The sequence below is a fragment of the Sinohyriopsis cumingii genome, chromosome 1 (assembly GCF_028554795.1).
Source record: "Sinohyriopsis cumingii isolate HCF-2022 chromosome 1, ASM2855479v2, whole genome shotgun sequence".
Lineage (NCBI taxonomy): Eukaryota > Metazoa > Mollusca > Bivalvia > Unionida > Unionidae > Sinohyriopsis > Sinohyriopsis cumingii.
The window spans coordinates 92,970,756-92,988,518 of NC_142961.1; positions in this window are offsets into that span (position 1 = coordinate 92,970,756).

Sequence of the window (17,763 nt, forward strand, 5' to 3'; positions counted from 1 at the left end):
TTAATTTGAAATGTAGACTTTCATGGAAAGACATTATTATAAACGAACTTCTAGTTAATAATAGATACAGTCTAAAGTTGACTAAAATACATTCTCAGTACTGTAGTCCTAGTCTGGTGGGCCAGATGACTGTACGTCACTATTTTGCTCAGCAAAATATGCCCACTACTTGTACAATCCTTATTCCATCCTAGGTATATGGTAATCATTGCTAATCTTTCTCTTGGCTGTCCCGCAGTTCTTATGACATATCAGATTAATGAGGTATTTTTGTTCTGGTGGTACGTACGGTATTTTTGTTCCGGTGGTATGTAGGCCTACCATTGTACCTTTTTGCTCAACCGCTACTTTGGTAGTCCGTCACTATGGAACTTAAGGAAATTCTCGAGTAATATTGTTTTGAATTTACTGATGTTAACAGTATGTTTAAAATTTTCATGACAAAATAATTAAAAAAATATTATTTACTTATCATAAAACCATTGTATGTGTCAAGAATTAATTTTGAATATTACAAACATAATCATATTCACGATCCTTTAATAGTGTTTGAAACATATCACGTATGATAGCGTGGTGGCCGAAGAGGATAATGTGAAATATATTCGGGTCAAACCCAACTCTGGGAAAACATTCGAATTCAAAACTAATGTAATATTTTAATCATTTACTATCGTAAGCATGTGTTAAGTATTCCTTTGTAAGACTGAGAATCATCCTAAGGTTTTCAGGAGAGCAGTCATTTTCTGTTTGAATGTTACGTAACATATCAAATCCACAGAATATTTTCACATTTGTAGAGAAACGAATTTTATGCTTTGTTACGTATATCTGATTTAATATATATATATATATATATATATATATATATATATATATATATATATATATATATATATATATATATATATATATATATATATATATATATATATATGTTATTATAATGTAAATTTATTCACTATAGATGATGCCTTTTTCAGGAAATGGTTTGACCTTGACTGTTAGTTTATAAACAACAGGTGTTGATCTAAATTCTGACCTGGGTCCAGAATTAGTAAACAAAGTTCTATTTTATTTTACAACGATTGATTGTTATTAATGTCATGATGAAACTACGTGGGTTAAGAAGTATACACTTTTTTAAAATTTATATTCTGGGAATAGAATCATTGGTCTAATCAATGCCATATTCTGTGTATGTGATATAAACATGATCACATGACCCTTGTTGATGTTTGAGAAAGACCACATAACTCAGTGTTTAAAAGAAATACTTTTTAGTAGAAGTTGGGCAGATAAAGTATTATGTTGTGCTGTTTGGAGTTATTTCAAATTACTTTGGAGTTATTTCAAATCACTTGAATTCAAAAAGGATTAATTCTGTTATTTGTCTGGAAATATTCTGAAGAGTGCTCACACAGGGAAAAACATTGCTTACAAATTCAATTTGGATTTCCAACACCGGAGTGACATTATATGTATTTCTACAAGGATCTGTAGATAAGCACAGTACTGACTACAGCATACGTCATCGTCATACATCTTGGATTTTACATCAGGATTCCAATTTGAAATTATTAGAACATTATTACTAGGACTTTTGCAATTTAATTCGTGGATTATTCTTTAATTTAATTTTGGATTTGATCCTTGAAACCATCCTTGAAACCGTAAGTCCTTCTTTTATTTTTATTTTTACAGAATTTTCCAGGAAAATAAATTATTTGTTAAATTTTAAAAAGCTTGTTGTTTTCACACTTTCTGTGTTACTGTTTATTCGAGCCTAAACACGTAACAGCTTACTGACCCTCTCTGATATATAGTTTTCTCTGGTGTTGGCATCCCACTCAAAGTTACTTGTATTCAGCTAAATTTAAATTCATAGTGTTGCTTGTCAATTGTAGGCTTTAGAATCAACACTTCCTATTTTTACAAACAAGCTCTCGTATTTCAGCACAATGTCTGTTACACTACAACGTGCACAACAATTAACATTAACATAGCAAATTCATCTACTACAACGTACTGTAAATTAAATGGGTGCTGTGATTTTCTTTGGCGTTCAAAAATTTTTCTTTTCTTTTTTCTCAAGATAAATATTTTTTCTTTAAATAATATAATGGATATAACATGGTGCTATAATTATAGGTTACTGCATTTGTATAGGAAAATATGAACGAGTTTTGGGATGGAATACTGCACGACCTTGGGAGTGCAGTATATCCTTCCAACAAAACGAGTTCATATTTTCCCATACAAATGCAGTAACCTTTTTATTATATGCTCATTTTTTAAAAAATTCTACCTAAGGTTTAATTATATAAACAAAATACACTACAAGAAACAACGTAAATGAATGAATTCCGTATTCCAAACTAAATACACAAGCGCATATTTGTCATTACACAATAACATCATTATTAATGCGAACATAACTCCGCCCAGATATATTTGAACTTAGTCGCGCGCTCGACATAACTTTCGAAAGAAAATGGAGTGCCTAGTTAAAATTGAAATTTGCAGTCATATTGTGAATGAATGCGCATTGCAACAACTTTTCCATTTGATCTGGAATGAATATATTTTGGTAATTTGTTTCGATTCGACGAAAGTTTGTGATTTTGGACTGGATTCATCTGTGCAAATTATACATGAAATACATCGGATTGAAGCGGCGCAGGAGAGGCGTGTTTATATCTGCAAATGTGTTTCTGTTTCTGTCATTGAATGTTTGAAATCATAATGTGGGAAAAATATGAAGTCTTTCAATTGCAATTATCAAAAAGACGCTATGGAAATTAATGCTTATTTAATTTTGAGTGCAGTAAGGAGGATGCAATTGCACTTATCATCGAAATTACGAAATGTGCAATCCAGATTGAAAACCTATGAAATAGCTCATGTAATTCGGATTTGCAGAATAAAGAAAATACATTTTGAGGAAATTCAGGATGTAAAACTGTAAGTATATTTTATTTTGCCATTCTTATCACCAGCTAAAGAGTAGAGTATATGACTTGTCACTTGTATGTTATTTGTAAGGACCTTATCTTGCGTCTGTTATATACTGTAGCTAGCCTAAATCCGTAACATTGTATCAACGCGGAATGTGCCAAAACAGCTGGTATCAACGCGGAATGTGCCAAAACAGTGGTATGTGGCAGTTCACGAAACATCTGTTTTAGTTCATTCAAAAACAAATTTAAGCAACCACAACGTAAAGAGCTTTTACGCGAGTGTACATGATTTGTGTACAAATAAAAAGTGCTGGCGTCTGCGTCCATTGTTTGTTTACAATAGAAAGTAGTTCCTTTATGCACGCGAATGCTATATGTGTATTGTCGCGCGAGTTCAGTATCGGGTGATACTGAACGATAATGACAATTTAAAGTTAACGGGGAAAGAAATCAGCATATAATAATGCTATATATTAGAGAAAGATATTTTTCAGCCATTAACATAAAGAAGCAAAAGAAAAGCACGTGTTAGAACCATGCTCCAGAATATTAAATTATTAAATTCATATTCTGTAATATTATTGACGTATACAGTGATACGAATTGCGGCATGTTCAGAAATATAAATAGAAACACACCCACACACACGCGATAGCGTATGTATGTATGTATGTATGTATGTATGTATGTATGTATGTATGTATGTATGTAAAATATTACAAGAGAATTATATAATGATTTTGTACTATGAGGTTTATCTTGCAGTATTTTTTTTCGCAGTAGAAACTGATATAAATAATTGTTTTTATTATATTCGTTCTGTCCCTGAAACACTCATACGAAACACACTAATAGGACACGCACACGCACATGCCAGAGTCACTATGAACTAGAACAATAAGTCATAGGTTAAGTTAATATATAATTTCGTTATGAGTTGCAGCTATAAATCATTCCCCCCACTATATTTACGCTTAGACCTAAACCATGTAAGGAATGAATATGAAAATAGTTTTAAAAGCTGCCCTGCAATTTCTCATCTTGTTTTTTTTTTTTTTGTTGTTGTTGTTTTGATTAATATGTCTTACACTTCTCATCCTTTTAATTATGATGAAAAAATTTAATATTGTGTGGCTGGCTCTACGGTTAGTGTTTCAATTAAAGTGTTGCCGAGAGTCTTCCCTCTACTAATCTCAAATAATTCTCAATTGAAGAGAATATACCTGAAGAGATTTCTTCAGATATTCTAATTTATAATTTCATATTGCATTTTATAGATAATTTTAAAAAATATTTGTGTTTCTTGAAATATGTTGTGTCATTATCTATGTATTAAGACATTTTGTAAGATTGTGTTAGAGGACACATTCAAACTAGTCACCGATTGTGCCAGGAATCACTTCTAAGAGTTTACTCTCGTTCTGCTTTGACTTTGATCTGACTTGTTGTGTTAACCTGCATCCATAATTTCATTTTTTAAATTTAGCGTGACTTTGATTTAAAAACTACAATATTATTTACATACACGTTTTTACTTCTTCCATGGATTCAGAGCAGTTACCGATACGTTTGGTTCAAAGCATAGCGAGGGAACTTCACATTGAAAAAGACTAGGGGTACGTTGATAGTCAGATATCAATTTTCGCATACGTGACAAATGTAAGGTGAGAGAAAACTGGCCCGATTTTAAATGACATGACATTGACATACAAATTATTTAAAATATGGAAAAGGAATTTTGCGGAAAATGTAAAGTTTGAATGTATATTGTTTTGACAATATCAGTAAGCTACTCAGGACTTAAAAAAAACAACACGAAATACAATGATTTCTTTTAACCACGCTCCTGGAACCCAAGACTAAGGTCACTGACCGTTGGTTACACCTTAGTGTGAGAAACTCCCGATAATCGTTTTTCTCAGGAACGTATTTTGTCAACAATCTTTACATCTCAGCTTATAGCATATCTGGTAATTTGAGTTATATCAATAAATGGCCTTAAAGAAGATATTTACCAAATTAAAAGTTTGCAGGCATCAACTGCATTGCACTATTAATTGTAAAAATTAACTTCAAGATTTTTCAGAGTGCATAGGGAAATATTTAAATAAAGCATAAAATTCACAATGTCGTCATCTACAGATAAAGTGTATTTGTTTACAAGTTTAGAGGAGATAAAATTATCGTCAAAGCTTGATGTCTTACCAAACAATATACGCAATAATACAGACGTTAATTTTTTCTTTCTATTTCAAGCTTAATACAATATATACTAGATACTTGTATTCAGCTAAATTTAAAGTAGTTCTTACAGATTTAGTAACTGTTATAATATGAATCTATAAAGTTTCACTTAATACAGAGACAGAATTTATAGAAAACAAAATTTGTTCAAAACAGCACACGGTGAATCATTACATGATGTAGTTGAGCAGAGTCAGCCATGTAAATGGCAAAATTTGACATCATCTTAAAACCATTATGACATCAAAATTTGACTTTGCAGAAGAAGAAAAAAGAATATTATTTAAGACATCATTGCTGCTATCATGAAACTACATTTGCGTAGACATGAATCAATTCTGGAAACAAAAGAAAATGGTGCAAAAATAAAATTAAATAGGCTGGCTAAGAATGGATAACAGAAAAAATCTACTCACACATTACACAAGTAAGCGAGAAAAAAGATTCCGTGTGAAAAGAGTTTATGCAGGTTCTACGGATCCCAAGTGGCTGGCAGACATTGTTTGCGTGCAATTTTTGTTAGACAAGACGTAGGTAGATATGGATAGTTCTGAAACAGTGATCATGTATCAACCAGATCAAACATTTTCGTAGTGCAAAACATAAAAGTTTCTTGAATACTGATAAATCTACGAAGCAATCAGCAGGTTAACACGGATTTAGGCACCCTCGTACCCTGTAGAAAAAGATTTATAGAACAGTTGTAAAATTAAAATATGTAGTTGTTTAAATTTAACACCAATTTTCAGCGGATGATAGGCTATACATGGCGGCCAGTATAATTGGTGGAGGGGACATTCTAGTAAGAACCACCGACAGACGCTACGGTCGAGCTTTCTCACAAACCCACACTGTCTGAACCTCAGACACGCTCCAAGGTATATAGAGGACACACGGTACTAATTATACAGAAGAACTGTGAATCAGTCTAGAAATGGGTGAAGAAATAATAGAGTATTTACGGGTTTAGTGGTCCATAATTGGCTAATAATGAAAATTAAAAATTTAGTAAAAATATCTTTTGAGAGCTTATCCTATATGTAATTTTAAAAACATATAGACAAATTTCTATGCAATTTTAACATTTTTACAGGCTTGACTCAGGAGTACTCAGTAATGAAAGTAGTTCCCGATTCATTTGGTACAGAATCAATAACATGTGTTTCATGCACATGTATGTAAACAAAATGCCGCGGCTCATATGGTGTTCTCCACACATAAGCTTGCACCAAGGTTAGATGTGCATGGAAAATTATAGGTCTCATCATCAGCATCCAGAAATTTTAAGTTATTGAATTTTGAATATGATAGTGTTTCCGTATGTTTACTATTGGAGTTGAATTAGTACCGTGAGTCCTATAAGTGATGTGGAAGTGATCGATACAGGTGAGAGCTTTTACACCACTGGGTCACCGCGGTCGCCTTTAACTTTCCAGAGTTTCAAACACAAGGGTCCTGTTTCACTAAACAATATATAGCAAGGAATTTCCGATGTTTAACGCACGACTTTCTAATATAATTAGGGGTGTTTCATTATCGCAAACTTTATATGTTTTTTTCTTTCTTCTCAACAAAACCTTACTTTTTATATTTGGAGAGAGAGAGAGAAATATTTATGTTTAGCGTTGTATATAATATATTAATGTAAGTTAAAAGAAGAATTAAGTTTGTAGGAAAAAACATCCAGCACACTTTTTTCATAACTACTATTCATTACATACGCCATCGTTCTGCGTGTTTACACGTGGCGTTTTCAGTGTTTTCACTCTTTATAGTAAAGGAAGCTTTACTGTTTCAGAATTGTCATTTCAAATCTATTAAGATATGCAATGGATACAAGTATCTTTAAACATTGAAGTTTGTCTTCCAAATTACAATTGTGCTGAATAAGTAAAACAGAAATGGGATTGACAAACACGATGCTTTCATAGACGGGCATGAGTAAGAGCTTGAAATGATACAGTTTGACGGATAATTATTTTGAACAAAATGTGAAAGATTTGCTGAAAAAGGAAAACATGATTACTTTTCACCGATGCATGTTTCTCAGATTATTTCTAAACAGAACTTTAAACACATCTGCAGACTGATATTAACACAAGAACAAAGTGAAATCCGCGTATTACAGTAAATGTAAATTATTTGCGTACACCAGAGAATTTACCCAGCAACAATTTAATTCGAGCAGATTCAAGGCGGTTGAATGAAACAAAAGATCAATAAATTAAAATCGAGTTCCATGAGCAAATTTGAAATTGTGCAGGCTAGGTTACATGATGCTATTGGTTTACATTTAAGTTTAAATGTTAAGGATATACTATCATCCAGTGGGTCCTCTCTCAAACATACAAAGTTCTGTTTGTCAACGTTTTAGAAATATGAACATATCAGACACATCAGTTTACAGTGCTTCATAAAATTTGCTGAATGGAGACAAGTTACATACAATATATTTAGTTGCGCTGTATGATATGTAAATGAAACAATCGGGCTTATGCACATTTTTGTCTCCTTGCTGTTTGATCTTAAAAGATTTTCAGAAAATCGTCGATGTTCTTGATTTAAAAGAAATTGAATAAAGGTAAACAAATAACGTTTTATACCATTTTATACAGTTGACGATAAATTACATATACTGAGTTTAATGAAACAATTCCAGGATAGTTAATAATGGTGTCATTTTTGGATTTATACTGATAAGTTAATAAAAAGAAAACAGATAATGACAAGATCGCGAATGTTGATAAAAAGGGCAAAGTGAATGAAAGTAAAACCAGACCGTCTGAAACGGCTCTTATACAACTGTGTTAAAGTCATATACAGATCTAAACTAAATCAGTGCATACGTACACACATGGAAGTATACATTACAAATGAATGCACGAAAGAAAGAAAATGAAGCAAGAAAGCGAGTGTACCTAGATGTGAAAATTGGATAAAAGAATGAACAAGGAAGAATGATTGAGAAAGTGAGTGCAAATGAGTAAAGAGGAAGATTACAGGAATGAATAGGTGAAAGAGAATTTATAAAATAATGAATAAAACGACGAATGATATAAATGACAAACTGAAGGAATGGAAAAAAGAATCGAAGATTTATGAAAGAACTGATAAATAGTGATTCAAATAACACACAAGGAAATTACTTAACTGGTGAGAGATAAAACTAGATATGAAACGATGAATTAAATAGAGAAGTAAGCTAAATAATTTTAAATGAATACATGATAAATAAATGAATGAATGAGTTGACAGACAAAGTGAATGCATGAATTAACTAAGAAAAAGTTAAGCCAAATTATGCCAAATTAATATAAATATAAAGCAAGCATATATGTATTAAATTCTATTCCACATTTTTCAACCTGTCAGTTTGTCTTATGTGACGAGCTACACAAAATATTTATAAAAAACTGAAGTATCCAGTTTACAGAAAATGAATAGAGGTAACGAATAAATAGGAACCGAACTATCGTACTGACAATGCATGAAACTTAATGTACTACACATCAAAATAGACACATTTGCTACGCTTATAATTTTTATATGACATTGGAAGAATAATGTTTGTTAAATCCTGTCATTTGACGGGAAATACAGTCATGAAACTTGAGAAATGATTTAATGAAACAATAAACAAAGAAAAGAACAATGAAAACAAAAATTCAAAGAAAAAAATAGCTAAAAATAATTGCATACATTCAAAGATCAAGTGAAAAATGAACAAAGGTCAGCAAACCTATTAGGTCAACTCTATGAAGTCAGATGACTGCAAATAGAAATTACATTATGATTATCGATTTAATGGTGAATCCCATATTTCATCCTTGTTCCTGATTTGATTGTAACATACACAAAACTCTTGCTGCACACTGCCAATCTTACGAGGTTTAGGTAATTGACTGACGTGTTTCCTGTTCACAACAGTCGAATTCCTTTCCTTTATGCTTGAAATGTTTCCGCTTCCTGACAATAGGAATTCTGATGTCCAGACTCCCGGTATTGGCCATATGTGGTCGTACTCGTCCCTGCCAGCTGGGCTTCCTATATACAGTCTAAATGTCTTTGATCTTGATTGGTGTAATGCTATACCATAAGGAACTTGTCGCTCAGAAGAGCCCAACATTTACCGAACGCCTTACCTTAGGAAAATGTGACCGTACTATGTCTGAAAAAGTATCAGTTAGTTTTTCTGATGATGCACCGATTGTAATTAGTATTCGCGGTAAAAAAAATGTTCCTTTTGTTGTTCTTGGGAATGAAATAAAACAATTAAATTTATGACATTGGGTGGGGAATAATCATGTTGATTTATACTAATTCATTTTGGTTTCATTGAATTGCATTAAGGTATTTTGACTTGTTTTTTAAATTGTGCATGCCAAAATACAAAGATTTATATATTTTGCAGTTTACATTGGTTTCTAAGACAACTTACTCAACATCGAGGTCATTCTTCTTGGGGTACAATTAGTAATTGGATATAACACACTTGGATTCAAGCTTTTGGAGTTTTCACTTTTATCTTGTAAACCTTGGAATAGGTATCATAAAATATCACAAGCATTGTCTGAATTTAGTATAAATAAACTCGTGCAAGCTACTTCGTTCGCATGTTTTATGATCTAGTAGGCCAAAAGTACGTTTTGACTTTTATTTTCCTTTTCAGATCGCTTTGTTGTTCTGATTTCTACAAATATTATTTTATTGCGATTTTCGAAAGAAGTACCTCCGAATGAATGCAACATACTGCTTTTATGAGATGTTCATCATGTCATTTATATTAAAGTGCATTTTTAGGTGTCTGTCCTCTAAATCAGTATTTATAAATTCTTCACTAGTTTGATAATTATCACGTTCAATGTTTACTCTTCAACCTCATCCAGCATTAGAACTTTACCGGTCATCTTTCTTGAATACTGATGCTTTTGATTTGATTGCTTCAATAGTTTATATGAGTCATTCAGGTCATTCTTCAGTTTGTCATTTACCTTCTTTGCTCATTGTTCTCTTGGTTGTTCTCTATCTATCAACTATCCTGCCAACTCCTCTATTACCTTTCACTTTCCACCACAATATAATTAATTTCACAAACCTTCTTTCACCTCTTTTAAACAATTATCCCACTCTACGTTGAGACGATTATGTAGGGTCATCTTTTATCACAAGGTCTGAAACAGCAGGTGTAAAATCTGCTCTAGTAATGTTCCCTCAGAAACTTTGCTTTGTCTTCTCTAAGTCAAATTGAATTGCAAAAGATGCCTCAAGTCATGTTTGTGTTCTCCACCGGAGAATATACCGCTAATATGGCTCCATGTGACGCACCGGTTGAGGCATCTGTACCAACAGTCAGCAAAAACACTTTCCGACCAGATGAGAAATAGTCCCTTGCTTATTCTTGCATGAGGTTAAAATTATAGATTTTGTTGCTGCTGCTGTTGTTGTTTTGTGTTTAACACCATCTCGCTGCAATATAGGCTATACATAGAGGCCAGTATAGCTGGAGGAGGAAAACAGATGGAAAATCCCGGTTCGAACCACCGACCCAAGGTACGCTACTGGCAAGGTTCCTCACATGCCCACATTGGCCGACGCACACGAACAGAGATGAGATGGCAGTAATTGGTAGACCAATCAGCCACCCGATGCCAATATAGATATCTACGACATTCTGCAACATCAGTCTGTCCAGTTTCCTATGTTGCCAGGCTCCGTGGAGACGTCAATAGTCCATTTAACTCATTTCAGTAATTGTTTAGCCATTTCGTTGTTTTCGCACTGGCGTAGCTTTTCATCTGCTTTGCAAGTTGCTCGTCCTTCTCTGCTTTCGAATTTCTTTCGGTATTTAGAATTGCAATTCAGCTTCAATTCCACTTTCTTTCGTTAGGTCTTTCTGGATAGTGTTAAGAATCATTGCTGAGTTAATCTTACATATTTTACTAGAAATTTCTACTTTACCACAGCACATTCAATATTATTTTGGAATCTAATTATCAAGTCTTCATGGCTGATGATCGGTGGAGAACATCGGTTTGCACCTTTTACCGTGATGACGGCAAATATGGACTCAATGAGAATGAATGTTAAACCTTTAACTCTTTACTCTTTTTGGTTACTCCTCCCTGTATACCTTAAGAACGTCTGTGTATTCGTAATACATTACCCATTGTTAATCTTACTCATTCTCTATCGCTTGATTGCATGTTCGCCACATAAAGAAACGTAACGAACAAATATAATAGACGCACATTAGTAAAAGTAAACTTTGCTTTGTGAAGTGTCGAATTTTGAATTGCAGTGAACTTTAAAGTTGAATGCATTGAGCATTAAATTGTTATCGCATTTAAGCCAGAAAAGTACATGTGAAGGGTCACTTCGACCTTTCTTCGTTCATTTCCCCCATGTCAGTGTAAACTTCAAAGGGGCAGCATTACAACTCAATGATATTGACCGGGGTATCTTAATACGGTCCTTGAAGCTAAACATTTGAGCTACCAACCCTAACCGCTTGGTAGAAACCTATGTCCACTTATCATTTTTTCAAAGGAAACTTGTTACACACTGTCGTTCACATGTTCCGAGCTGTTTAAACCTGATGAAAGGAATTATTTCTTTGGAAAAAATTAAGCACCGCTGCCTACGATTTCAGACTTTTAAGTGACGACCTTAGTCGAAATTCTTTAGTCTGAAATCTCCTGAAAGAGGAGAGAGTCTTGACTCCGTGGGAAGCCTTAAGAGACTAGTGCTTTCATCGTTAAACAAGAAAGGGACCAGTTGTCAGTCTTGTAAAAGGAAAGACAGGTTTTAGTGCTAGGACGCACAAGTTCTAAAAGAGAACAGCAATAAAGTAAGTAATTTTAGTTTTAATTTTAATATTCTATTCTTTGATTGTTTGTTTTATGCAAATGTGTTTTCTATAACTAGGTTTCCATATTATGTATCGTTTATTCAGTTTCATGGAAATGTGTTGATGCTAGAGTTTTTATGCAATTTATTTTTATTTGATTTCATGGAAGTGTTGACTTTTGAATTGTTATGCGATTTTCCTTTTAATTTTACAGTTATTAGTTCATTGGTAGAATTGATTGCATGCGACCCAAATGTTCATTCTTTTGTTTGTTAGGACGATACAGATCGCCGTGAGTTAAAGATAATTACCTAATTATATCTGATTTTGTAATTTTTGAATAATCTTGTAGTTTAAGGATTGCTGTGAGTTACAATTTGTGAATTTCACGCAATAGTAATCGAACATGTAGTAGCATGTAAAAGAATACGGTAATATTCGATAGACGCTCAATTGGTAATTTAAGACCTGCCGCTGGAAGCGAGGTCAATATCCAACCGTACTAAGTCAGAATTTACGCAGCGTGTGGATAGCCAACATGCTCTGAGTAACGTGAGTGAATTTTATGTACGTCTTAGAGAGTGGGGTATACATAATTTAGGGGAACAGTTTTCTGGGAGACAGAGACGGGGAAGTCTGAAGACAGAAGGAAAAAGAAGGACGAGGTCAGAATACAAGGACCAGGAAGTCCATGAAGGCGCAAAGCATAGAGCTTAGGAAGGATGAACTAGAAGACGTTGATATACGGTCAAAAGGAAGGAAGGTGATGCACATCAATCGTGGACATTGTGCTCTTTTCACTTCTCGTTATGATGATGAAATAAATCCAATTAGACACACCTGTTAAACTCTACTGACATAATCTAACTTAAATTGGAATTGCTGTTATTAATTTGTTCTGATTAAGTTTGTTATTGTCTTGTCAAATTGGGCTCGTATTGCTTTTTTTTTCTTCCCAGTATTCTCGCTCAGTTCTCTGTTGAAATTTTATTCTTCTTTCATTCCCGCAGGGCTATATTATCGAGGGAGGTCATCCTCTATATATACTATTTTGCTTTCCTATCGCCTACTTTATTGCACAGAGTGCAAGTTGAAAAGACTCACCTAGAAAAGAAATCAGCAAATGAGTACCACAACAGAGATTGAGAAATATGAAATGTTGAAATTAAGTGTATGTAATGACAAACCCAAAGATTCATGAATTGTCGTGAGATCTGCATCATCCGGGTTCTGTCATAGGGATAGAGCTTTGGTCTCACTGGATAGTTTCGTATTTTGACACCCCTAATTTTTAAGGTAGAAGGTATGAACCTAATTATCACAAGCTTAGCATTTATAAATTCACACATAAGCTATATCTGTAATGTGGCTTAGATTTACTTTGAGTTAGGCTTGGAAATGGGTTGGATTGTTGGTGACTACCTGTCACAGTTAGATGAGCACTGGAGATCAAATGCGTAACTTGGGCTGCAAATGAGCAGCCGACTTGGCTTACGTATTTACGTGTGTCTGCTACAGAGGTAAATATCTAAAAATCTAGATGGTTGAGGGGTGATGAAAAGTATTCCAATTTGTTTTAATAGTAGTGAACTTTATTCATGCATACAGCATATACTGATTCTTTTAGCTGCCTTGTCACAGGAAAATATTCAAAATAGCTATTTCCTGTCAAAAATAAATGTAACATTTAGGGGTTGGTGTCAGCGTTGGTTCAGTATAAAAACCACCAGTTGCAACAGGAGTTAACCTGATTGCTGCAGTTAAAATCTCACATATATGCTTTCTACAAAAATCATTAGTTTGTTTTTGTTTGTATCTTCAGTGTAGAATTATTCTCATTTTTCTGCAATAGGTCATTGATGGCTGAAAATTCACCAGATAATTTGTCCAGTGAGACCTTAAGAACCGGTATCATTTTTTCGTTCTTGTCAAATGTGATACACTATGCCATAAATCATTTCCTTATTACCTCCATATCTTGAATCTGACATAGTTAGATATTCCAAACATACACTTCATATAGATTTGATAGCACTAATTTTAGTAGAAGATAGGAGTTAACTCAACACTGTTAGAGTTACCAGGTATTGCTTCTAATCCATTCTCCTAATGAAAAATAAAAGCCTTATAAGTTTCATGCAAGTTAGTTTAATTGAAGTATTTCACATACTTATTCAGTTTATCAATATTTTCAGTACAAACTTAGTATATTTTCCTAATTTTATGATGATTGCCTTAATTTGATGCTCTTACATCCATATCTACTCATGATGTAATGTTTCAATACATAGATTTCATCTTATTTACAGAAATTTAAGTTATAATGACCTATATCTAAGATGTTCAGCGTTTTATTTTCTTGTAGACCTCGAGATGTATGGGAACACACCTGCCGAAGTGATATTGCTAACAGCAGGATAACAACAAAAATTTATTGGGAGTCAGACACACCAATTGTTGTGGAGCGTTCACAGGAGCAAATATACCTGCACCAGTTTCATTGAAGTTTTTATTTGAGTTATGTTAAATGGATGTCTCTTTTTACACTGTTTTTTTTTCTCCTCTCCTTTTTTACTTTGCATGATTTTCTTTTGCTTTAGATTCGATTCTATGCAGGTGACAATCACTAGCAAAACAAACTTCAAATAGCAGCAACTTCAACAACATTATGTGCCGGCCAGTGTGAAAATGATTCAAAGGTGACCTTCTTAGTGTTCTTAAAATACATTATCCATGCATATTGTTTTATCAACAGATGGGATGAATCTGGGTATAGAATTTAATTGTTTAAGTTTCCCAACTGATGTGGTTCGGTTTACAAAGATTGGTCCATACATTTGATTTTACCTGATGAGTTGCCTCACATACAGTCTACCTTGGATTTCTCTATTCTGTAATAGATTTGACATTTTTTATGAAATCAGTGAGAAAGTTCTGTTCAGTTTATATATACGCAGTGCATCGTTATTATTCTTTCAAGTACTTAGCATGTACATTCTGCAGTTATTTTACAAGAAATTCAGCTAGGCTTCTTTTACATCTTTTATTCACTACTATTTCAGATTGCATGAAGAGTTGTACTATTTGTGCTCTCAGATATCTCTGATATCACAAGGCACTAACAACACAGGGTATATTTGCTATGAAAAATGACGAAACTAACATATTATAAAGAAATTGTATGTTTCAGAGGGGAAAGTAATACATGAAGTATGAAGCTGTCTCATAGCTGTTGCTCTGTTTGATAGCTTTTGGTCATCGATAAATTCAATAAATCATAGGAAACAAACAATTTTGAATTTTTCACTTCTTAAGGTTGCGTTTTATTTAGAATTGGCCAAAGTTTTGAAAATAAGATTTTCCCTTAATCAGACTGCTATTTGAATTCTTAAGGTCTCATTGGATAGTTTCGTATTTTGACAAGGTAGAAGGTATGAAGCTAATTATCACAAGCCTAGCATTTATAAATTCACACATAAGCTAAATCTGTAATGTGGTTTAGAATTACTTTAATTTAGTATTGGAAATGGTTTGGCTTGTTGGTGACTGCCTGTTACAGTTAGATGAGCATTGGAGATCAAATGCGTAACTTGGGCTGCAAATGAAAAGTATGCTAATTTGTTATAGCACTTGTGAACTTTATTCTTGCATAAGGCACATATTGATTCTTGTAGCTGCCTTGTCACAGGAAAATATTCAACATAGCAATTTCCTGTCAAAAATGAATGTAACATTTAGGGGTTAGTGGCAGTGTGGGTTCAGTATAAAAGCCACTAGTTGCAACAGGAATTAACCTGGTTATTGCAGTCAAAATCTGACATGTATGCTTTCTACAAAAATCATTAGTTTGTTTTTATTTGTATCTTCAGTGTAAAATTATTCTCATTTTTCTGCAATAGGTCATTGATGGATGAACATTCACAGATAAACTGTCCAGTGAGAACTCTTGTCAGTGAAAGAAGCGGCCCTATATATCCTCCCAGCTGATTGGCATTATGATGGTTTTGATGAATTTTCTTATCTACCTACTCCGAGCACCTGAAATAGTAAACTCCATAGCAATGGTTTATGACTGATAGCAAGTCCTGCTTTTTCCGGTTTTTCACACCATGGCACCTGCACACGTCTTCACCCTAAAGCGCCTACTTCAATCCGTGTGGCAACCACTGGTGTTCTTTGGAGGCATTAGAAAACATACACGCATTCAATCACTCAATTAGCCATCTGTGTTCATGAATTTGTCATTACTTCAGCACTTAGATGAAGATTTAGTAAGTTTCTGACGTCCAGGGCACCGAATTCGCCTGTATTATAGGACTGATAAGCATTTCTGGGTTTACGGATACCAGTTTTAATAACATAGGAATCTTTATCTGGCATCAAGCACCAATTATTTGTTTCTACCTTCTAAATCCTAGCGCGCCAATTTATTGAGCACAGAGTGTTTAAAATGCTTAAATATACTTTCGCTCGAAAGGTATTTTAATGAACTCGTCAATACGTCGTTGCTGAGGAAATTACGTACGCTCGATACCATCCAAGGTTCCTTCATAGATTACATTAGGAGTGAAATTAATTGAAACTGATACTTTCCCACTCCTATCAATTAACAATATATCATAAAGAGTGAGTGAGTGAGTGTGTGTGAGAGAGAGAGAGAGAGAGAGAACGTTACCACTGTTCTACGCTATTTATGCATTCATCTGAGGCAAAATTATTAATCCTGTCTGTGACAGGAATAATTAATGCAGAACTGTCCAATCGTTATTCATTTTCAGTTTACAAAATCAAGCACACTAATTCCCAGTCCGTAGAACAATGCATTAGACTTTTCAAGTGTTCTCTCTAAGATGCAGTCTTTATGTCATCTTGATCACGCCGTCAGTTTATAGGCGACCTTACTATAGAGTGATAAATATATAATAATAGTCCTCAACACAGAACTGTTTCGTTTTTTAAAAAAATATTTCAAACTATACATTTTCAATATTGTACTGAAAAAGAAACATATTTGTATATATTTCATAGCATACATATATATACTTTTAAGCATTTTTAATGTAGATTTTCTTATCAATACTTGCTTCATCCTAAAATGAGTAATATATATATATATATATATATATATATATATATATATATATATATATATATATATATATATATATATATATATATATATATATATATATATATATATACTAACATTGAAAGTTTAGTTATATAAAGTACCTGATGTAAATATCCTCACTGATAAGGACTGTTGCATTTGGTGTCGATAACGAAATTTTTGTTCTGATAGTGACAATGAATCACGATGAATGGGAAAAATAGAAATTTATTATTTCGGCTTACTTACGTAAGCGTAATACTGTTGTTTTCTATTACTCAAATGTTTTGTAGAATAATAAATTATACATTTCCGCGTCAACGGTTCCATGTTAATTATTTCCAGCTACAACTGAAAGAATGATGATGAATGGGAAAAAAAATGACAATCTTGGACAATATTTATGAATAATACTCTTTTCTTAAATAAAACTTTTACGGATTTATAAAACATATCTCATGCTAGATAAAAAATTAGGTTATTTATAAATTGCCGTGTACAGCTTTATTGAACTTTCCATTCTCAGCTATTCGTCTTCAAGAGGAAAAATTATTTTTCGTTGTATATCAACAAAATCAATTCGAAATTTGAACATATTGAAT